Genomic DNA, 23,400 nt, shown 5'->3' with positions numbered 1-23,400 from the left:
TCGGCTCTGTAACAATCAGCTGTGGAGGAAAACAAATACTGAGCTGTCGAGGGAAGGCACCCTCAGGGCGACTTTCACTTTCACACAGTAGGGGAGACATATTCTCTGCCAGTGGTTCACTTGACTAACGGTACTGCAAGTGGTCAGGTCTTGGCCTGCTACACAAATATTCTCGAGGCAAAACAAGTGAAGAAAAGCCTTTTCTACTTCTTAGCCGATGCATTCTTTACATTTCTCTGCGGCTAACTTAGCACTCACGTATCAAGGCTCCCTCAATTTTCAAAGGCATATCTCGCCTTAACACATATATTAGGCCTCATCTCAAGCCTCAAGCATCTCAAGCCTCTCCTCTCAATTATCTTGGGTTCGTCCCCAAGTGTTACCCCTGACTTGCCTTCCCGCAATTTTAAAAGAAACTAACTATCTCAACGTAGGTCAGGCTCGCACAACAATTTCCGAGACAGCTGAAATAATATCAATATAGCATGCAGAGAATTACCTGACTAACTTTATGCTGCTAGTTACGTAAATTACCCAACGGTGTTGGCGGATGGCCTTTGTTCATATCAATGACTCTCTTCCCCAAATAACTACAGCAAACGTGGAATAACATAAAACACACAAGCAAAAAAACATGAACACAAACAGACTAAGTAATTCCTAATGCGGGACCCTCTACCCTTTTAACTAACATAAATATGTACAAGTGGCATAGGTGAAGAGCATGCACACCCCCTTTGCCAGATATTTACCGTTACATGAAACTAACCAGACTACAGCTGTAATAGCTGTTATTTAACAAGACTAACTAGTAGCTAATTTCCCTAACCTGAATGTACTTTCCCTACAAGTATCATGCCATTTAACATTGGATTTTGGTACTTATCTTTCGTAGTCAGTCGTCATTCACCCCGGATTCCACAGCCACATGTCTAGGCTGTTTAGCTGCTCATAATTCTGGTGCTACACAATGGTTGGCAGGTCCAGACGTTGATACCACGTTCCTCCATGATTCTCTCCTGGGTTTCTGCAGAATACAAGTAGATTAATACCAACTTCTTCACCGCTTAACGTGTACACTATACACGATGCCGATCCTGATGTTAGGCTGTAATTGGCTCAGCCTACACATAAATATTAGTCCGAAATATGTGTCATCAGTTTAAGGGTTCAAACCCAATCGACATAAGTTTATGTAGCGGCTAAATGCACGAGACGCACACGACACATGTAACCCGTTCAAAAAAACCGCTGTGAGATACCGGTCACAGTTCGGGTGTTCATCAATCTCACGTGCAGCGCTCGAGCTTTAATTAATTTGAATTTCTAAGTAAATCTACGCGGGACCAACTCGTGGTCTATGGACACGGCGAATTATAACTTAGGACATTAAACTGTCCTGTAAACTGTCCTGTAACTGTCTTGCTCGAGATGAAAATAAAGTAAACTATACACGCGCACAAGTGTATAACGGTCCTTTGTTAATACAAAGAAAGTCTCCCGTTCGCGGACAGCGTGTTACTCGCACCACCAAGTTCAGAAGAATGAGAGAGGCTTACCCCACCAGGGCTCCTTAAGTAACCACCTACCCCTTTGTGTCACGAGGCGCACCCACGGCTAACGGTAGCTGGGTGACGGTTGACCAGCTTTCTCCTTGTCAACGACTTCTCGTTCAAATGAAATTATTAAATAGAGACTCGAAATGACATTATTAGGATCCAAGAGTGAATGATAGTTATGACTGCAGGTGATCTTTAGTTTGGAACTGTGGAATCCTAGCTTAATGGGGAAATGACCGCTGACGACCTCGAGATGCATTACTGCGAGTTCGAAATTTGTCATCCTGGCATCTTGTTGTAGAGCTCTCTTCGTTTGAATCTAGCCACTCCCACACAAAATTCAGTACAATTCGAAAGTTTGAACATGGGTAGCGTGCATAGTAACCATGGCAACGACTCGCTTCGAATTCAAACTGGAGAGCTACCCTCTGGAAAATTCCATTCCATACCGCGCCCAGCTTGCTTATAACGGAACTTCAGAGTTCGTACCCTGCTTCTTGCATGCGAATAATTGATGCGTTGCTAAGATTTCCGTATTACGTATATTGAGGCATTCAGGGAATGGCTCTCCTTTTTACTTCTGCAATCCGCCTCTGTGCTGTAATTCGATTCTCGGCTCTGTGAGGGCTGGAACGGTGTCCACTTAGCTTCGGGAGTCAACTAAGTAGCAGGTGAGGCCCGCCTGGGTGAGGTACTGGTCCACCTTCCCAGTTGTATCCTCGGACCCAAGTCTCACCTTCCAGGACACTGCCCTTGAGGCGTTAGAGGTGTGATCCATAGCTGAGTTCGAGGGAATACCAACCCTGGAGGGTGAACGGATTAAGAAGAAGAAGAAGAAACAATATTCGTCTACTTCCTTTAAGACTTCCTTTCCTAATCTAATACTTTCATCACCTCACTTCGTTCTACTGCAGTCCATTATTTGGCCTTTTTTCTTGTGCCCCTTCTTCAAGGGTGTATAAGCATTGAAAAGGAGAGGGGACAAACTCCAGTCTTGCCTCATTGCTTTGAGCACAGTATATTGTCTTCACTTTACGTTACACTATTATAGCTGCATTATTTGCTCATCTATACTGAGGTAGGAATCTTCATCATCATCATCATCATCATCATCATCATCATCTGTTTACCCTCCAGGGTCGGATTTTCCCTCGGACACAGCGAGGGATCCCACCTCTACCGCCTCAAGGGCAGTGTCCTGGAGCTTCAAACTCTTGGTCGGGGATACAACTGGGGAGAATGACCAGTTCCTCGCCCAGGCGGCCTCACCTGCTATGCTGAACAGGGGCCTTGTGGAGGGATGGGAAGATTGGAAGGGATAGGCAAGGAGGAGGGAAGGAAGCGGCCGTGGCCTTAAGTTAGGTACCATCCCGGCATTCGCCTGGAGGAGAGGAGTGGGAAACCACGGAAAACCACTTCCAGGATGGCTGAGGTGCGAATCGAACCCACCTCTACTCAGTTGACCTCCAGAGGCTGAGTGGACCCCGTTCCAGCCCTCATACCACTTTTCAAATTTCGTGGCAGAGCCGGGAATCGAACCCGGGCCTCCGGGGGTGGCAGCTAATCACGCTAATCTTACTTAATTATTATGTGGGGTTACGTAGGGCTCGAAAGGTTTGGAATATGAAGCGTGCCAGTATGAAGATGACGCCAGTTGACTGACCGGTAACGTGACCTGCTTTCCAATGATGATAGTTATGTAGTCTCACTTTGAACAGCAGCACTTGTAGCATCGGTGGTTCAGTGGTAGAATGCTCGCCTGCCACGCGGGCGGCCCGGGTTCGATTCCCGGCCGATGCATGGAAACATTTTAACGCTCACTAAATAGACCATTCAAGCACATTGTTCAGGTGTAGCTGTGTTTTCAAGTTGCTCAGCATGGTTTTATTGTGATAAAGTGAAGGTTCCGTGTTCCGACACCTATGTTAGAACTGCTGCTGTTAATAACTTATATGTGCACTCAACCACACAAAAATTGTCCGTCACAGAAGCCGACTTTCTTTCAAATTCCTCCTGTTTGTAATAGGACGAACTTACTGTGAACGTCGTGGGATTCCAAGTACCTTCTCTTCGGCCGCCTGTTATATGCACAATGTGTAACTTTCTTCTTCTTAATCTGTTTACCCTCCAGGGTTGGTTTTTCCCTCGGACTCAGCGAGGGATCCCACCTCTACCGCCTCAAGGGCAGTGTCCTGGAGCTTCAGACTCTGGGTCGGGGATACAACTGGGGAGAATGACCAGTACCTCGCCCAGGCGTCCTCACCTGCTATGCTGAACAGGGGCCTTGTGGGGGGATGGGAAGATTGGAAGGGATAGAAAAGGAAGAGGGAAAGAAGTGCCCGTGGTCTTAAGTTAGGTACCATCTCGGCATTTGCTTGGAGGAGAAGTGGGAAACCAAGGAAAACCACTTCAAGGATGGCTGAGGTGCGAATTGAACCCACCTCTACTCAGTTGACCTCCCGAGGTTGAGTGGATTCCGTTCCAGCCCTCGTACCATTTTTCAAATTTCGTGGCCCCTGGGGGTGGCAGCTAATCACGCTAACCACTACACCACAGAGGCGGACAATATACAATGTTAAATAATTTTTATGTGGTTGTGTGATGCATGAGTCCGCCTCTATGGTGTAGTGGTTAGTATCATTAACTGTCACCCGAAATTTGAAAGCGATTAAGAAAGGAATAAAGAGAAAGAAAGAAAGAAAGAAAGAAAGAAAGAAAGACAACATCCAAGCTTAATCTCTCGGCAGTTAAGTGAGAGAAGTGAATAACGTGGTATGATAAAATAGCGTGACTAGAAAGTTTCGTGATGAAAAAGGAAAGGTATTCCTTCCACACATGATATTTTCATGGAAACAGTTTAACATTTCATTTTTGTTTCCCTGCGATAGGAATACCAATGAAACGGGAAATACATTAAATTGTTTTTGCAATGTGATATGTGGAACTCGATGACGGAGGAAATTAAGCTGAGGACATTACTGCCAGAGAGGACGTCCTAAATAAGTCATTATGGCTTCAGGCAACATCTACCGACATCCTGTTTACTATACTAATAGTATTTTTACGCAAGAATGTCTAATTCTGGGCATACAGCAGTTATCGAAAAATATATCTTGTACAAATATAGTCAGACTTCCTTTAGCTCGATTTCTTCGTCATCAAAATGTACAGGGCAGGATCGTGAAGGCGTGATATATCGTGAAGCATTATTTTCATTACTCAGTCAATTTTGCATGTTGAACGGGAGTGAAAGCAGGGTGGATGCAGAATAACTTCTTCATAATTTTGAAGTAATAGACATGTGAGTAGCGAGAATGATTGCTGGTACAAAATAGGAGTGTTCTCGGTGTTCGGTGGCGGGGAGCATGTGAGGCGAATGGAGAAGCCAAGACGGACGATGGTTAGACTCAATTGTTGAGTATTTAATTGTAAGCGGCGTACAAAAAACGAGGCCACGAAACTAGCTGGGCATAGCAGGGGCGCCAAGTTTAAGTTACAAAAGCCTGAAAACTGAACACTCCAAAACCGTTCGAGTAATTAGTAGAATAATACAAATGAAAATGAAAATCCGCAGCCTGTTTCCAGTCATTAGACCAGGTGAGGAATCGAATGAAGGAAGCCCCCATCTAGCGGCGAGGATAGGATTTGTGTCGGCTGCCGAAGCCTGTCGCACTCCTCTGGGGCAATGATGATGATGATGATAATAATAATGTATGTATGTAGGGTATTCAGACCGAAGGCTGGTTGGATCCTCATCAGGTCCACAGTTAGCTGTCATAGATGGCCTCACTGAAGAGACATACTAGGGAAATGAGGAGTGAGGTAGTTTCCCGTTGCTTTCCTCACCGAGCCAGAAGTTGCTATTGCATATCAGTCTGCCAAGCCCACTGAAATGCATGCACCAACCGACTCTATGAGCAACATTTTCACACCATTCATAACAGGGACTGGCTGCATAAGCAATGGTATTACTAGCATCGCTCATACCTCAGTCACTTTCATATTGTCAAAGCCAAGGATGAGACAGAGACAGATCAATAAAAGTATCAAATTTATTGTAGCCCATACGAGAAGACACAGTGCGCTGTAAACACTACATCTTGCCAGCAAAGGCAAAATAATAATAATAATAATAATAATAATAATAATAATAATAATAATAATAATAATAATAATAATAATAATAATAATAATATATTTTTGATTCACCTGTAAACGATGAAGCCGCTGACGTAGTGTTTTCTATCAACCCAATTTCCGCAGTCGCAGGAAGACTGGATGTACAGACAGGGAAGCAACGCCATAAGGCTAAGGTAAAACCATCCATTTTATTTAGCTACCTGCGGGACAGGCAGTGCAGAGCTGAGGGCGTTGGCCCTGCATCACACGAGGAACCGACGGAATGCCAAGGTCAAGGGAGCGATCTTCCACCGCCTGCCGCTTAGCAGGGAGAACGGAAATGGGTCATTTTAACGTGGCTATGTTTTTGGTCTATCTAGAACTAGCGCATCAGTTTCCCGACGCTATTGTAACTATGAACACCACTAGGTCAGTAGCGTCATCTCCTCACTGCACTTTCTTCTGCAACTAAGAGTTTGAACTCAGTCCAGAATGAAAATCGCTGAACTGGTCAGGAAACGAACTCAGGACCTTGGAATAAGAGATAGGCAGGCTACGTCTACACCACAGCGCTGGCTGTTATTATTATTATTATTATTATTATTATTATTATTATTATTATTATTATTATTATTATTATTATTATTATTATTATTATTGTACCGGGCGGTACACCTCTACTCTGTTTATTTAAAAGTTGCGCCAGTTGAAACTCCTCTTCTGGAGGAAGTCTGAACTTTATCTACACTATTAATCTACTAATTTCTCAGAAGATGTCACTACCTGGAAATTTTTGAGTTTGTGAACTGTGTCATTTTTGATGTGTTTTTGTTTCGCTTGAAGTAAGAAGTGTGAACTTTCTCTTCTAGAGGACACTACTGAAGATCAACAATAGTGCGACCTAGTGCGGAGTCAAAGAACTATTTTGTTGGAGAAATTTTTATTTCAAGAGTTTGTTCTTGGTTAAATTTCTTTCTGTCATTGTTTAAGTTGGCTGTATACCCCTCTTTTTCCCCTTATTTTGGATCTAGCCAATCCCGAATTTCTTTAATTAATTTTCCACCAATAATGTGTTTCTTCTTCCTCTATGTAGGGGTTTCTTTTCCCTAGCCAATAAAATTTTTGTGGGAGGGTGTTTTCTTTCCCCTAACGCCTAGAATCTTCCGTGAGAGGATATAAACTGCTGATTTTGGGGTCTCCGAGCCACTTCTGTTCCATCTTTCAGTGTATTAAGTACATAGCAGGAGGCGGGGAGCGCCTCTTTCCTCGGCGGCGGTCAACAATAAGGTAATGGCCGATTAATAAATTCTTTCTTTTCTTGCTCAGCAGTTTAACTTTCGGGGCGGGTTCTAAGCGTTCAACCATGTAACCTTTTCCTAAAATGTAAAAACAACTGGTATCTATTCTATTTTAAAACGACATATCGGGATAGAGAGTGCTTAACCCTCTCGAGCTCCCACTCACATCGTCTTAAGGTGAACTTATTTTCTCAACCAATTCTTCCGTAATGTAATGTAAATTGCTATTAAGTCACCTCTGTAGTATGGGTTTAGCCCTTGTAATAACGGCCAAGTGCCAAAGTAGGTTTTAAAAAAATCAAAGTGTATCAGGAGTGCGGTTAGCCTCCTCTCAAATTGTTATTTTAGAGGTCATGTAATCAACCTCCTTTTCATGTAATAGACCTCAGTAGGTTGGGTATTTTACCCCTGTGAATACGTCCTTAGAGGACAGCTTGAAGGTAGAGTTTGGTGTGGCCTTTGAGAGGCTTAAATTTTAAGAGCGGATCGCTCTTTTGAAAATGGAGTGTCATATGCCTCGTGGAGGCTTTTCTGTGTAATTCGGAGCCAGGGGCTCCTAGGGATGAATGGGGTTTTCTGCCCCTCTGTTAAAACTTGTGTTTGTGGTAAAACTGAGCTGATCGCTGAAGTCAGGGCGTGAAGCCCAAAACCTGTAAATATTGTAACTCCCCTTGTTTTGCTACATTGTACCTGCCATGTCTGTTATTTGTTTTTGAAAAGAAAATATAACCTTGTTAAATTTTAAATTAATTTTACATGCACTATAATTTCGTAGCTTGAAACCCATTCACACCCGCACCTTCTTTTACGCATAACTACCGCTAAAACACGGTAACAAGTGGTAGCAGAGCGTGGTTGAATGGGTCTCAATTTAGCCCCTTTTGACGGCTAAACATTGCTTTGATTCCAACTCTAACAATTGTCTCAGTTGCTGGAATTTTTTGAGTTTTTCAAAATTGTTCTGTCATCATGCCCGGCCCTCGCGATGTTCTCCTCCTTAACTATTTGCGCAAAGAGGAGTTGATATACGAGTTAACTATCAGAAATGTGCAATCTGGAGGCACGGTTGCAATCGACACCAACAAGCTTAGAGAGTCCCTTGATTTGCCCATTTCCATCCCCAATTTGGGAGAGAAAGAAATTGATGACTCTCTTTCCACGATCGTCGAGAATATTACTGGGCTAGCATCTGTAGTCAGCTTTTTTTGATGAAAACGATCCGTCTCCTAATCAAATTAAGCGTGTGCAAGGCAGGCTGTATCACTTTGCAAATAGAGTTAATGATCTGTTGTCTCTAAAGGTGAATGACGTTCAGAGGAAGGACGCTAATACGCTCCTTGAAACTATTTCTGAATTGTCTAATAAGGTCACTCAATTGCTAACCGGCGAAGTTCCTCCCAAAACTGATCAACCCGCCACAGTGAACGTAGGTAGTGATGAAGAGCCTCCTCAGGGAGAAGTCAATAGGATAACCGTTGCTGCTCAAACTATCTCTGCCCCATCGAACAACGAATCTGAACGCCGTGCGTCATTGGGTAACATCCGCTCTGAATTAACTTCTTTGCCATTGAAACCTTTAACGACTATGTCACCTGGGTTCAGTAGCTTGCCTCATCCATTGGCAATGTTGCTTAGAGGTATCTCTAAGTTTTCCGTCAACACCACCAGTGATGTAATTTCATTTTTAAGATTTCTAGTGGAATTTCAGGATCATGCTCTTGTTTTTTCTCTTTCGCCATGTCAAATTTTGCAAATTATCTATCCGTATGCTATTGGTATTCTCTCTGATAAAATCGTAAGAGCCATTGCCGAGCAATCATCTATTGAGGATTTCCATGCCCATTTGCTAGCTAACTTCATCCCGGCTAGGGCCAGGTCCTCCCTGATTCAGAAGTACTATTACCGTGTACAGCGCTTGGATGAAAACTTGGCTGATTTCATACAAGATATCAAATTCTACACTAGGGTGTTTGCTCTGCACTTTCCTGAAGATCAGATTGTGCAGGCTATTGTAGAAGGTATTTCGCCATCCTACAGGTCATATTTGTGTTTCGCGGCGTGTCCGCAAACCTTCTCTGAACTTGAAGCATTGGCCGTCTCAGCGGAAGGAGTTAGATACGCCGATTCTTTGCGTGTCGCGAAAGAACCCCCGCCTTCCTTTAGTAACACTCGGCCTCCACCTCGCCGACCAGTCAATCTCCGTAAATGTTATGCTTGCGGGTCGCCTGACCATCTGCGCAACAAGTGTCCACTGATCAAGCCAAGTGGGACTAGGAATGGAGCTGGTTCATCACAAGGCTGCTTTAAATGTGGGGCTTTCTCACATATCGCCAAGAATTGCCCAAACTCAAATAGCACCCCCTCCTGCTCTGGTGCAAATTCCACCCATGCCAATAATAAAAAGTGACTAGCGGCTTCGGCTGAGTCGACTAATTCTGCTTTCCAAGGCTCAGCCCCGGGCAAAAGGGTCGAGAATTCAGGGAATGAGCAATCTTCAAATTCTTTTTTTGAATGCCCCAGAGAGTGTCTTAGGATTGCGGCGGATACCCCCGCACCTGTTCCTTTTCTTAGGATTGAGTTGAATAACGAGCCTATAACAGCTCTCTTAGATTCAGGCAGCGTTTGTTCCATTATTTCGGCTGATTGGTATTCTAAATTGAAATCTGTTTGTAAACTCCCTGACTATGACTCATCTCCTGTTAAATATGTTTCGGCTAATTCATCTCCATTAGAAATTCTAGGTTCCTTACATGTCAAAATTCGTGTTTTTAAATTTACATGGAAAATCAAATTGTTTGTGGCCAAGCATTTGTCTTGCCCCATCATACTGGGAGCGGACTTCATGTCTCACACTGGTCTGGTGCTCGATCTTCAGAGTAAGTCGTGCACATTCAAATTTGCCTCTAATTGTAAAATCCCTCTATTAAAGTGTAATTCTGCATCATGTTCATCTATTTCGCCTACCCAGGATGAGATGTTGTTAGACCTTAGACATCTACCTGAGGAGCAGGCTGATAGTATTCGCAAATTGTGTCAGTCGTTTCCCGAGGTGTTCTCTGATACTCTTGGTGTTACTGACCTTATTGAATACAAAATTGAGGTCACGGATTCGATTCCTGTTCGCTTTCCACCGTATAGGCTATCTCCACCTAAAATGAAGGCTCTGAAAGAAATCATCGATCAGATGTTGAAGGACGGTATTATTAGGCCCTCTAAGTCAGCGTATTCTTCGCCTATTTTTCTGGTACCGAAACCTCAAGGAGGTTTCAGGCCTGTCATTGATTACAGGGCTCTCAATCGGAAGGTGGTGTTACAATCTGTGCCCCTTCCCGACCTTCATTCTTGTTTTTCATGGTTTCGTAAGGCCAAGTTCTTCACCATCTTGGACTTAAATCAGGCCTATAATCAAATTCCCCTTGCCGAAGAGTCTAAACACCTTACAGCGTTTGCCACGGACTGGAATTTATACGAATACAACCGCGTGCCTTTCGGGCTCCCCACGGGGGCAGCTGTGCTCACTAGGCTACTAGATAGGGTCTTTTCCGACATCAAATTTGAGTACTTATATCACTACTTAGATGATGTCGTCGTATTTTCAGAGACCTTTGAAGAACATCTAGATCATCTGCGAGAAGTTCTCGATCGCCTTCGTAAGGCTGGGTTAACTGTTAAGTTGTCCAAGGTTGCCTTTGCTAAGCCCTCTATGTCATTCCTAGGGCATATTGTGTCACCCGATGGAGTAGCAGTCGATCATTCTAGAACACAGGCCATCCGTGATTTTAAACCTCCCAAGGACATCAAAGGTATCGCCAGGTTCATTGGTATGGTGAATTTCTTCAGGAAGTTCATTCCTAACTTTGCTAATAGAGCGGCGCCCTTAAACCTTCTTCGTAGGAAAGGCATCAAATTCGAGTGGGGACCTTCTCAACAAGCCGCTTTTGAAGATCTGAAATTAGCTCTCTGTAATGCCCCTGTACTTGCTATGCCTGATTTCTCGAAGAAATTCATCGTCCAAACCGACGCATCGTCGTCAGCAGTAGCTGCAGTTCTTCTTCAAGAGACTGAACTAGGGAGGCGACCCATCGCCTATGCGTCTAGGACATTGTCAGCTCAAGAAGCAAAGTACTCCATATATGAGCTTGAAGGTTTGGCAGTCTTATTCGCCTTAGAAAAGTTCCGTCTCTATCTGGAACACGTCAAATTCGATCTGGAGACAGATAATCAAGCCTTAAGCTGGGTCTTAGGTAGGCCGCGTCGTACAGGTCGTATAGCCCGTTGGGCCATCCGTATTTCTGCCTTCCAATTCGATGTACGGCATATCAGAGGTACTGAAAATGTTGTTGCCGATGGACTCAGCCGTATGTTTCATAACGACGTAGAGACCCACGAACCGGTCGACAGTTCATCACCTTCCGAGTCCATACTATCTGGTGTTAATGCCATCTTAACAGATGCTCCCATGCTTTTTAGGGATATTGAGAAATACCAACGTGAAGATCCGACGCTGGCTCCGATAATGGAAACCCTTTCTTCTGGGGAACATGCTGTCCCTTATGTTCTGAGGAATGGTGTTCTATGTTGCCCTTCGAGGCATGATAAGTTGATGAAAGTTGTTGTTCCAGCGGTTCTTGTACCTATGATCTTCAAATACTATCATGAGACCCCATTGGGGGGGCACCTGGGTATCTTTAAAACTCGTGAAAAGATTCGTGAAATGTTCATCTGGAAAGGTATGGACGGTGAAATTCGGGAACTTGTAAAAGCTTGTAAATCTTGTTTGATCAGTAAACCCACCATGTCCACTAAAGTAGGCCTTTTGTCTTCTCATCAAGCGTCGCGCCCCATGGAACGCCTGTATATTGATTATGTAGGACCCTTCCCCCAGTCGAAGGGAAATGCCAACAAATTCATCTTTGTATGTGTAGATGGTTTTACCAGATTTTCTTGGTTATTTCCGACTAAGCTGGCTACCGCTCAGTCCACCATTACTTGCCTAAATTCTATTTTCGCTTCTTTTGGTCCGTGCCAATACATTGTATCTGATAATGCTAAGGCTTTTACATCTAATTTATTTCGTAAATTCTGTTTTGACTTGTCCATCTCTCATGTAACTACTTCCGCTTATTACCCTCAACCATCTCTGGCTGAACGGGTTAACCGTAACCTCAGGTCCGCACTTATTGCCTATCATCATGAAGATCATTCTAGGTGGGACACGTCCCTGCATTGGTTAGCTTTTGCTTTGAATTCGGCGGTCCATGAATCACACAAATTTACTCCAGCTTCTTTAATGTTCAAGTTTGTTCCCAACTCGCCGCTCTCTAACCTCTGGTCTCTGAATGACATTCTACCCGAGATAATAGATCCGGACAACATTAAAGATCTTTGGAAGAAGGCTAAAGCCAATCTTAAAGTGTCTCATGAAAAGGTTAGGGAAAGGTATGATCGTGGACGGAGACCCACCCCTTTGAAGGTAGGCGACCAGGTTATGGTCAAAAATGTTGTTCCCGCGGGCAAGCTTGCCCCCAGATTTCATGGGCCTTGTATCATTCTCGATTTTCTTACGCCGGTTACCTTATTGCTAAGTAATCCAGCCACCGAGAGGATATTTAGAGTTCACCTGTCCCAGGTGAAACCGGTGTAATTTCTGTGTTAACTTGCTTCATATTATTTTGAAAGGATATGAAGGTTATATTTTTTTTTTGAGTTTCACTTTTAAGGCATTCTGCCCCTTCTGTGATATTTTGGTTTTAGATGTAAGCCTTGTGTAAAACCTGCCCCGACCCGTTAAACTGCCATCCTGTTCTTGCCACGGCCATTACCACGCTCACGTCTCCTGCTCCACCTTACACTGTGGCTTCATAATAGTAAATGCCATGGATATCTACACGCCGCTGGCCCCTCAACCTCTCCACAAGCCTGTACCCTCAAAGAAGATGATAGTCCAACACAATTCTGCCGCCTAGCTTTAATGTTCCAGCGCCCCCGCAGCCGCGCAGCGCTGTGCAGCGACTGGGGAGGGGGATGGGCCCCCTCCTCTCCAGCGAGGACGACATGTGCACGGCGAGCCGGAGCTCTCCTCCCGGCCAAGGCTGATGTGCGGCGCACGACCTGCTACATGCCCGCAGCCTGTATCTGTTCACCGCGGGCGCGGCGTACTTCAACACCTCTGCTCCCCTCATAGTGCGGGCGAGCGGTATCTCAGGGTACTTGAGGGGTCCGAGCGGCCTCCGTTGGACGCAAGCTGCAACGGCCGGTCTGGCCATCCGACTCAATCTACATCAACTACATGGACAGTCACCATAAGTAATGATTACACTTGGGAATTCAACACCATATTTGGTGGACATTGCCAAATTTTTCATCACCTTCAAGTATTAAAAGTTTATCTTCAGAAATTCAACTTCTAAAAACAGAAAGACTTTACTTCACCTGCAACAACAAATTGTGAAACTGAATCACACAACATTCTGAAAATCTTGTAATCTATTTTCATATTCACTTTATAACTTGGAACTTGTTTCAAACTGATTTCATGTGTCACCCCTGGAGGAACTTTTGGGGGGGGAGGTCTGTACCGGGCGGTACACCTCTACTCTGTTTATTTAAAAGTTGCGCCAGTTGAAACTCCTCTTCTGGAGGAAGTCTGAACTTTATCTACACTATTAATCTACTAATTTCTCAGAAGATGTCACTACCTGGAAATTTTTGAGTTTGTGAACTGTGTCATTTTTGATGTGTTTTTGTTTCGCTTGAAGTAAGAAGTGTGAACTTTCTCTTCTAGAGGACACTACTGAAGATCAACAATAGTGCGACCTAGTGCGGAGTCAAAGAACTATTTTGTTGGAGAAATTTTTATTTCAAGAGTTTGTTCTTGGTTAAATTTCTTTCTGTCATTGTTTAAGTTGGCTGTATACCCCTCTTTTTCCCCTTATTTTGGATCTAGCCAATCCCGAATTTCTTTAATTAATTTTCCACCAATAATGTGTTTCTTCTTCCTCTATGTAGGGGTTTCTTTTCCCTAGCCAATAAAATTTTTGTGGGAGGGTGTTTTCTTTCCCCTAACGCCTAGAATCTTCCGTGAGAGGATATAAACTGCTGATTTTGGGGTCTCCGAGCCACTTCTGTTCCATCTTTCAGTGTATTAAGTACATAGCAGGAGGCGGGGAGCGCCTCTTTCCTCGGCGGCGGTCAACAATAAGGTAATGGCCGATTAATAAATTCTTTCTTTTCTTGCTCAGCAGTTTAACTTTCGGGGCGGGTTCTAAGCGTTCAACCATGTAACCTTTTCCTAAAATGTAAAAACAACTGGTATCTATTCTATTTTAAAACGACATATCGGGATAGAGAGTGCTTAACCCTCTCGAGCTCCCACTCACATCGTCTTAAGGTGAACTTATTTTCTCAACCAATTCTTCCGTAATGTAATGTAAATTGCTAGTAAGTCACCTCTGTAGTATGGGTTTAGCCCTTGTAATAACGGCCTAGTGCCAAAGTAGGTTTTAAAAAAATCAAAGTGTATCAGGAGTGCGGTTAGCCTCCTCTCAAATTGTTATTTTAGAGGTCATGTAATCAACCTCCTTTTCATGTAATAGACCTCAGTAGGTTGGGTATTTTACCCCTGTGAATACGTCCTTAGAGGACAGCTTGAAGGTAGAGTTTGGTGTGGCCTTTGAGAGGCTTAAATTTTAAGAGCGGATCGCTCTTTTGAAAATGGAGTGTCATATGCCTCGTGGAGGCTTTTCTGTGTAATTCGGAGCCAGGGGCTCCTAGGGATGAATGGGGTTTTCTGCCCCTCTGTTAAAACTTGTGTTTGTGGTAAAACTGAGCTGATCGCTGAAGTCAGGGCGTGAAGCCCAAAACCTGTAAATATTGTAACTCCCCTTGTTTTGCTACATTGTACCTGCCATGTCTGTTATTTGTTTTTGAAAAGAAAATATAACCTTGTTAAACTTTAAATTAATTTTACATGCACTATAATTTCGTAGCTTGAAACCCATTCACACCCGCACCTTCTTTTACGCATAACTACCGCTAAAACACGGTAACAACGTGGCTATGTTTTTGGTCTATCTAGAACTAGCGCATCAGTTTCCCGACGCTATTGTAACTATGAACACCACTAGGTCAGTAGCGTCATCTCCTCACTGCACTTTCTTCTGCAACTAAGAGTTTGAACTCAGTCCAGAATGAAAATCCCTGAACTGGTCAGGAAACGAACTCAGGACCTTGGAATAAGAGATAGGCAGGCTACGTCTACACCACAGCGCTGGCTGTTGTTGTTATTATTATTATTATTATTATTATTATTATTATTATTATTATTATTATTATTACCGTAATTTTGTGGTAGTTAGAGGTGAAAGAAGGTGCCGGTGTGAACGGGTCTCAAGCTACGAAATTATAGTGCATGTAAAATTAACAAGGTTATATTTTCTTTTCAAAATAAAGAAATAACAATCATGGCAGGTACAGAGTAGCAAGGCAATAAAAATACAATTGCAATATTTACAGGATTTGGGCTTCGAGCCCCAGCCTCACAATTCTTGAGCAATTAGCCCAGTTTTACCCCAAACACAAGTTTCAACAGAGGGGCAGAAAACCCCATTCATGCCTAGGAGCACTTGCTCCAAATTCACAGTAAGGCCTCCTTGAGGCGCGCAGAAAACAAAATTTTCGAGAAAAGAGCAACTTGCTCTCAAAATTCAGGCCTGTCAAAGGCCACACCTAATTCCACTTTCAAGCTGTCCTCTAAGGACATATACACAGGGGTAAAATACCCAACCTACTGAGGTCTATTAAATGAGAAGAAGGTTAATTACATGACCTCTAAAATAACAATTTGAGAGGAGGCGATCTGCACTCCTAATGCATTTGTTTTAAAACCTAATCTGGCTCTAGGCCACTAATGCAAGGGCTAATCCCATACTACAGAGGTGACTTTAGAAAAGAACAATTTACTTTACATTAATGAAGAATCGGTTGTGAGAAATAAGTTCACCTCAAAACAAAATGAGTGGGAGCTCGAGAGGGTTAAGCACTCTCTATCCCAATATGTAGCCTTAAAAGATAATAGATGCTAAGAGTAGTTACATTTTAGGAAAAGGTTACATGGTAGAAACGCTTCGGACCCGCCCCGAGAGTTAAACTGCTGAGCTAGCAAGAAAAGAAGGTATTAAAAGGCCATTACCTTGGTGTAGAACTGCTCCCCGAAGAAAGAGGCGCTTCCCGCCCCCTGCTATGTACTTTACACACTGAACGATGGTACAGAAGTGGCGCAGAGACCCTAAAATCAGCAGTTTATATACTCTCGCGGAAAGTTCGAGGCGTTTTAGGAAGGAAAACACCCGCCCACAATCTTTTATTGGTGGTTAAAGAAAACCCCTACACAAGATGAAGAAGAAACACATCATTGGTGGAAAATTAATTTAAGAAATTCGGGATTGGCTAAATTCAAAACAAGGGGAAAGAAAGGGTTAATATTGCCAACTTAAACAATGACTGAAAGAAATTTAGCAAAGAACAAACTTTTGAAATTAAATTTTCTCCAAAAAACAGTTCTTTCACTCCGCACTAGGGTGCACTATTGTTGATCTTCAGTAGTGTCCTCTAGAAGAGAAAGTTCACACTTCTTACTACAAGCAAAACAAAAATACGTCGAAAATGACACAGTTCAAAAACTCCAAAATTTCCAGGTAGTGACATCTTCTGAGAAAGTAGAAAATTAATACCGTAGATAAAGTTCAGACTTCCTCCAGCAGAGGAGTTTCAACTGGCGCAAATTTTAAATAAACGGCATGGAGGTGTACCGCCCGGTACAATTATTATTATTATTAGAAGACTGTTGTTCTTCCGGAAGCCTTGTATGCCTCAGAAACCACATCTCTAGAAGGCCACTCTAAAATTGATGAAATTGAAAAACAAGAACGAAAAATTCTGAGGAATATATACGGCCCCGTTCATGTAAATGGTATATGGATCAAAAGGAAAACTGTAGATTTGTACAAAGCAATCAACAAGTTCACCGATACCATACGCAGGAGACGATTGGAATTCTATGGCCACATCTGTAGAATGGACGACAATAGATATGCAAAAATATTGCTTGGTATAATTTATTCAAAGAAGGTCAAAATAAGCTAGTTTGAGGAAATAAAGCAGGACTTAAAAGAAATGAACATCACAGAAGATGTCATCAGGGATCGCAAGGCTTTTGGGAATCTGGTTGCAAAGCACACGTTCACGGAAAAGGCTAAAAGAACCACAAGGAAACAATGGAGGGAAGAACGCAGGAAACAGCATAGCGAGTTCATGAAGAGATGTTGGGAGGAGGAGAAAGGAAAACCATCATCAAACTAACAAGTTCCAACGCGCTCTGTAAACGGGCATAAGAAATAATAATAATAATGATAATAATAATAATAATAATAATAATAATAATAATAATAATAATAATAATAATAATAATAATAATAATAATAATAATAATAATAATAATAATAATCCTGTAAGTAGTTGTACAGATGGATAACAGTGGTCTGACTAAAGACGGAGGTGGTGGTGGGCAACTGGGCAACCATCCTCCATACAACACTAATCAGAGAGAGAAAAATGGAAGAGATCCGAAAAATGAGGGTAACGGCCAAAGGACTACGAAGGACGTGAAATAGCGCCGAGGTCAGAAAAGAACAAGAGTTGACCAACAGAGGTCGGATGAGAGAGGGAGCCTGGCACAAGTAAGTGGAAGCAATGCCAGGACTCAGCTAAGGGCCCCGTGCTCGCCAAGTGAGAGCCTTTGGTGGCCCTTCTAGTCGCCTCCTATGACATGCAGGGGATATGTGGGTGTTAATCTACTGCCACCACCCACAGGGGTTTAAAGACGAAGCAACTCGCCACACGTCAGATGAGACTCATGTCCTAAACGAAAGTGTCCTTGATCAAATACTTTCAAAGACATTTGGCCTACCAGATCACCCGACATCACGCCTCAAGATTTTGTCGTACCGATTTACTTTCAGATACATTTTGACGATTTGAATAAGAACGAGTTTGTCTACAGGCAGGAAGCGATTTCAACATCTATTGTAAACAATATTTCCCCCGCAGGTTCTAATGCCCTTCTTTCTTTCTTTCTTTCCTAATCTGTTTACCCTCGAGGGTTGATTTTTCCCTCCCACTCAGCGAGGGATCCCACCTCCACCGCCTCTGAAGGGCAGTGTCCTGAGCGTGAGACATTGGGTCCGGGGATACAACTGGGGAGGATGACCAGTACCTCGCCCAGGCGGCCTCACATGCTATGCCGAACAGGGGCCTTGAGGGGGGATGGGAAGATTGGAAGGGATAGACAAGGAAGAGGGAAGGAAGGAAGGAAGGAAGGAAGGAAGGAAGGAAGGAAGGAAGGAAGGAAGCGGCCGTGGCCTTAAGTTAGGTAGCATCGCGGCATTTGTCTGGAGGAGAAGTGGGAAACCACGGAAAACCACTCCAGGATAGCTGAGGTAGGAATCGAACCCACCTCCACTCATTTGACCTCCCGAGGCTGAGTGGACCCCGTTCCACTTTTCAAATTTTCGTGGCAGAGCCGGCAATCGATCCCAGGCCTCCGGGGGTGGCAGCTAATCACACTCACCGCACACCACAGAGGCGGACGTACTAATGCCTGCAAAATGCTAGGCATCGCTAATAATACCATACATTTTTTAAAAATTTCTGCAGTTAAGAGATCGATCGCGATTTTACGAAATCACTTATATGCCTCCGTGGCTCAGGCGGCAGTGCGCTGGGTTCCGTGCTTCATATCGCGGTCACTCCACATGAGACTTGTACTGGACAAAGCGGAGGCGGGACAGGTTTTTCTCCGGGTACTCCGGTTTTCCCCGTATGTTACATTCCATCAGCGCTCTCCAATATCGTTTCATTTCATCTGTCAGTCATTAATCATTGCTTCAGAGCACTGCGATAGGCTCCGGCAGCCGGCACAATTCCTATCTTCGCCGCTCGATGGGGGCTTCATTCATTCATTCAATTCTTGACCCTGTGGAATGACTGGAAACAGGCTGTATATTTTCATTTTAATTTTAATTTACTTATATGTCAGATAACAATGTGTTATTGTCCTTAATCTCTTTTACTATTTCCCTATCCTTTATCAGCAATTGAATAACCATATTTTGTTATGCATTGTCCCTGTGACAGGCTTGATATTTTCAGGAAGCTCATATGTATGTATGTTTAGTCCTCAGCCCGAAGGCTGGTTGGATCCTCAACAGCTCTGCCATCAGCTGTCATAGATGGCCTAGGCATCACTGATGAGGCGTACTAGGGAAATGAGGAGTGAGGTAGTTTCCCGTTGCTTTCCTCACCGAGCCAGAAGTTGCTATTACATATCAGTCCGCCAAGCCCACTGAAATGCATGCACCAACCAGCCCTATGAGCAATATTTTCACACCATTCATAGCAGGGACTGGCTGCAGAAGGATGGCATTACTAGCGTCACTCATACCTCAGTCACTTTCATTTTGTCAAAGCCAAGGATAAAGCTAAGACAGATCAATGAAAGTAACAAAATTGCTCTGGCCTATACCAGAAGACATAGTGCACTGTAAACACTAGGTCCCGCCAGCAAAGGCAAGGAAGCTCATAATATAAAATAAAATAAAATGAACACATATTGCATGTTGATAGTGACAGTATTACCAAACAGGAATGGAACAATGTTAATACCCAGCCGTTTGATAAGAGTGCCCCTGTACTTAGGAAGGTGGGGGGGGGGGGGGAGTAAAGTAAAGTATAACTTTGGAGGAAAACTATTATTCTCTATTATACAATTACCTGTCAGCCAGACAGGCTACTGTCATTGTCAAACAATGACAAGGTTACCTTGCGACATAGGAGCCTTCACCTCTTATCAGTTCCACTACTCACCGCGGTTTATATTAGAACATTACATCTCCCGATATGACAGAGGCAATGCAACACAAAACATGATTTAAAGTGACTTGGTCAGGCGCATGTTATGACACACAATAAATACGGCGTCTGCCTCTGTGCTGTAGTGGTTAGAATGATAAGCTGCAACTCCCTGAGGTCGGAGTTCGATTCCCGGCTCTGTCACAAAATTTGAAAAGTGGTACGAAGGCTGAAACGGGGTCTACTCTGGCTAGGGAAGTCAACTGAGTAGCGAGGGGTTCGATTCCCACCTCAGGAATCCTCGAACTGATTTTCCGTGATGCTACCTAACTTAAGGCCGCCTCCTTCCCACTGCTAGCCCTTTCCTATTCCATTGTCCTCATAAGACCTATCTGTGTCGCTGCGACGTAAAGCAACTAGCATTTTAAAAAAAGTTTCTTAAGAGAAATTGGAAATGTATTTTAAAAAAAAACTTACTCCTCCTGCTACAAACGAATATTTGTTTTAATTTGTTCTCTTGAATGACAACTTTATCTTCGTATTATGACCTTCCCTACTTTAAAAACACCACCCAAGCTTATTCTACTGATGTCATTCCACGCCATCTCTCCACTGACAACTCGGAACATACCACTTAGTCGAGCAGCTCGTCTCCTTTCTCCCAAGTCTTCCCAGCCCAAACTTTGCAACATTCTTGTAACGCCACTCTTTTTTTTTTTTTTTTTTTTTTTTCGGAAATTACCCAGAACAACTCGTGTTGCTTCCCTTTGCATCTTTACCACTTCTGAGGACCTCAAACACTGGAGTCACACTCTAGTTGGGGTCTTAGTGGAGACTTATGCGCCCTCCCCTTTACATCCTTATTACAGCCTCTAAATACCCTCATAACCATGTGCAAAGATCTGTAGCCTTTATTTACAATCCCACTTATGTGATTACCCAAATTAAACTGAAAGGATTTTTCCTATTTGTGAAACTAATGACTTCATTTTTCACCTCTTTTGCCGTGATACCATTGTCTGCTGTTCTCTCGCAGCTTTTATAACCTTTCTGAATGCTCACACTCCTTTAACTTATTTATTACTCTATACAGTATAATGTCATCCGCAAAAAGCCTTATCTCTGATTTACTCATGTCACACATATATAAGACAATATAAAGGTCCGATAGTACTCCCTTGTGGAACCCCCCGCCCCCTCTTAATGACTATAGGATCAGTTAATGTTTCACCTACTTTAAATCTCTGAGTACTATTATTCACATCCTTTTCGGATTCTAACAGCACAACATCTGCAAATCTTATTGTATATATTTTGTCACTAGTTATTTTGATTCCCTTACTTTCAGATAAAAATTCTCGATATCATATTCCATACATAAGAGCACGTGATTGAAAAATATCACTGGGCTACACGACTTTCAACCCTTGTACACCCCCAGGCGGGCGTATTGCGGTGTCGCGATATCGACCGTATTGTAGGTCGGGGTATGGGTACAGATGCACTCGTGTGCCCTTGACACCGACGAGCGCTCGGGAGTTGAGCGTCATGTAGCCATCTAAAACTTTCTGGAAAGAACAGGCTTTGATTTCTTTAAAGACCTCGAGGTCTTTCATATGTACAACATAGACGGAATTTTTAAGACTGCCAAAGTTTGTTTAAAAGGCCATGGAACGGAACATCATCCCTTGTAAACAAAGTCTCTCAGGAGGCCATGGAACGGAACGTCATCGCTTGTAAACAAATTCATTGAAGAGGATATAGGCGTGAATATCGGTTAAACTGGATGTATTTATTGCGGAGGCCATGCATTTCAATTACGGCAAATAAACGACTGCCGGGCTGAGTGGCTCAGACGATTGCGGCGCTGGCCTTCTGACCCCAACTTGGCAGGTTCGAACCTGGCTCAGACCGGTGGTATTTGAATGTGCTCAAAATACGTTAGCCTCGTGTCGGTAGATTTACTGGCACGTAAAAAACTCCTGCGGGATTAAGTTCCGGCACCTCGGCGTCTCTGAAAACCGTAAAAAGTAGTTAGTGGGACGTAAAGCCTATGCCATTATTATTATCATTTAATAAACTACATTTTAGATTAATTGAAGTAATAATAATATAAATATTAATAACTTTTTGTTTGCTTGTTTCTTTCTTAATCCCTTTACCCTACAAGGTCGGTTTTTCCTTCGGACTCAGCGAGGGATCTCACCTCTACCGCCTCAAGGGCAGTGTCCTGGAGCGCGAGACATTGGGTGAGGGGATACTACTGAGAGGGAGAACCAGTACCTCGTCCAGCGGGCCTCAACTGTTATGCTGAACAGAGACCTTGTGGAGGGATGGGAAGATTGGAAGGGACAGGCAAGGAAGAGGGAAGGAAGCGGCCGTGGCCTTAAGTTAGGTACCATCCCGGCACTTGTCTGGAGGAAAAGTAGGAAAACACGGACAACCACTTCGAGGATGGCTGAGGTGAGAATCGAACCCTCCTCTATTCAGTTGACTTCCCGAGGGTGAGTGGACTGGGTTCCAGTCCTCCTACCACTTTTCAAACTCCGTGCCAGAGCCGGGAGTCGAACCGGGGCTTCTAGGGGTGGCAGCTAATCACGCTAACCACTAAACCTCAGAGGTGGTCAATTTAAAAATATACGGCAAGATCTTTCGTCAGAATGTCAATAGTTTCAGCGGTTCTCTCAAAATCGATGTCATACAAATTAGTGTTTTAAATATAACTTATACATTATTGTTATTCAACTTTTTACCAGAAGATGATAAGCTCTTCTATATACAGGGAATAATCCAACATTTCCCGTACAAGCCTCTCCTTCCTTTCATTTAAAATATCCCCTCATTACTCTAGAATGCGGAAGGAAAAACAAGATTTGATTTCTTCATTTATTCCACATTGTCCGCTTACAACACTCTCGTAAATGAGGTCTGTCTTCAGAGGTACTATGGAGAAATGTAATCTGGCACACATTGCAGATCACTCCATCGTCTTCAACACGCTAGGTTTATTTCCACTTCGTAGAAGAAGCGCTGGTTCTAAGTACCTCACGGTTGAATCTTCTGGCTATGATCAACGCCGTAAACGCCATAGATGTCGGCTTTGGACGACAGGAGTTTTCTGAAGACACTGGTAACTACTCTCGGGATTCACGACCGTTCTTCATGAGTGTAGGTGAAGGAACGTCTGATGTCCTAGAAGTTCTGGATGTTTCCAGTAGTTTCCCCACGTGAAATCGGTCGTTGAATCCTGTGCTAGTGACGACTCGTACTTCCCAGTGAACGCGTACCTGTAAAATAAAAGTAAAATTTAAAAACGTATTACATACGCGTGCAAACCATTCAGAAGTCAGCCTCACCGGACATAGACAGCTCCACCTGGAAAGAGAAAAAAGATACGACATTAGCAACAATGTTTTCTAACACCTTGAATACATCCTGACGATGAAATGGTGTGGTGATGACGAAGAGCCCTATGGAAGCAAACTTGCTGTGCTGGAGGGTTTTAGGGAATTCGAGGT

General features: G+C 43.4%; 1 long non-coding RNA gene and 1 other non-coding gene across 2 annotated transcripts in view; one reads left to right on the top strand and one right to left on the bottom strand.

Annotated features, from left to right (window-relative positions):
• The window catches only part of LOC136882429 (uncharacterized), a 380,234-nt gene that overhangs the window by 186,265 nt on the left and 170,569 nt on the right, over positions 1 to 23,400 (bottom strand). The window lies entirely within an intron of this gene.
• On the top strand, positions 3,289 to 3,359 carry TRNAG-GCC (transfer RNA glycine (anticodon GCC)). The gene has a single exon. It is a non-coding gene; the product is annotated as a tRNA-Gly (tRNA).

This window comes from Anabrus simplex, chromosome 10 (genome assembly GCF_040414725.1).
Source record: "Anabrus simplex isolate iqAnaSimp1 chromosome 10, ASM4041472v1, whole genome shotgun sequence".
In the NCBI taxonomy this organism is placed as follows: domain Eukaryota; kingdom Metazoa; phylum Arthropoda; class Insecta; order Orthoptera; family Tettigoniidae; genus Anabrus; species Anabrus simplex.
This window is presented reverse-complemented; position numbering and strand designations above follow the sequence as displayed.